We start from the raw sequence: 1,188 nt of genomic DNA on the forward strand, positions 1-1,188 counted from the left end.
ACGCGAAGAAAAAGTTTCACACCCGAAGATCTGGGATGTGATCGGCTTCACTAGCTATCATCACTTTCTTCTGTGTTTCGCACCGAGAGGGGAATCTCTGTAATAGTTAGGGTAGTTATGTGTTTTGGCATTTGAAACGCGAAGAAATTTTATGTGCAAACAAATTCTTTCATGCCTTTACTGATTTTTAAAGTTAAGTCATTCACAAACTAGTGATTCATACTAATTTCAAATAATTCAAAATTTAAACTATTCAAATTTGAAAACTACGGGCACTAACAGAAAGTTTGTAATTTTTTGTACCTAAAACAAAAGTGTTCACAAAGAAACTCTAAATACACAAAAAAACAACACAAAAATAAATAAAGCAAAAAAATAAAAAAAAAGCCCGAACAGAAAGTTTGTAATTTTTTGTACCTAAAACGAAAATGTTCACAAAGAAACTCTAAATACACAAAAAAACACAAAAATAAATAAAGCAAAAATTAAATAAAAAAAAGCCCGCCTACTAGGCCAGAGCGGCCTGCATACGACTAGAAACCCAACCTGTCGTTGGGCCAGAATGCAGGCCCGCAAAGGCCAAGTGGGCCCAGAGGGCTGCAAAGAACACGTAGGCCCAGTAAGCCTGCTTTGGAGAGGAGCTCGAGAGAGCGACCGCACGGGGTTTATAAACCAGTGCGGTCGCCCCTCGGCTAGCGAGGTGGGACTAAACTTGCCGCACCGCACCTGCGCTAGTGCACCCCCTTTAGTACCGGGTCGTGGCACAAACCGGTACTAAAGGGGGGGCCTTTAGTACCGGTTTGTGCCACCAACCGGTACTAAAGGGGGTCGCTTCCACCGCTTGGCCTGGCCAAAACAGGCCTTTAGTACCGGTTGGTGGTTCCAACCGGTACTAAAGGTGCCTTCTATAAATACAACGGCTATGAAAATTTCAGTTTCCCTCTCTGTTCGTTCCTCTGTTTCCGTCTCCGTCACCGTCGCCGCCGCCCTCGATCGTCTCCGTCGCCGCTCGTCTCCGTCGCCGCCCCTGTCCCCGTCGCCGCCCCCGTCCCTGTCGCCGCCCTCATCTCCGTCGCCGCCCCTGGCCCGTCCCCGTCGCGCCGTCCCCGTCCCCGCCGTCGCCGCCCCGGCCGTCACCTCGCCGTCGCCTCGCCGTCGCCGTCGCCTGCTGTGAGCCCTCCCCGAGCC

This window comes from Triticum aestivum, chromosome 6B (genome assembly GCF_018294505.1).
Source record: "Triticum aestivum cultivar Chinese Spring chromosome 6B, IWGSC CS RefSeq v2.1, whole genome shotgun sequence".
Taxonomy (NCBI): Eukaryota; Viridiplantae; Streptophyta; class Magnoliopsida; order Poales; family Poaceae; genus Triticum; species Triticum aestivum.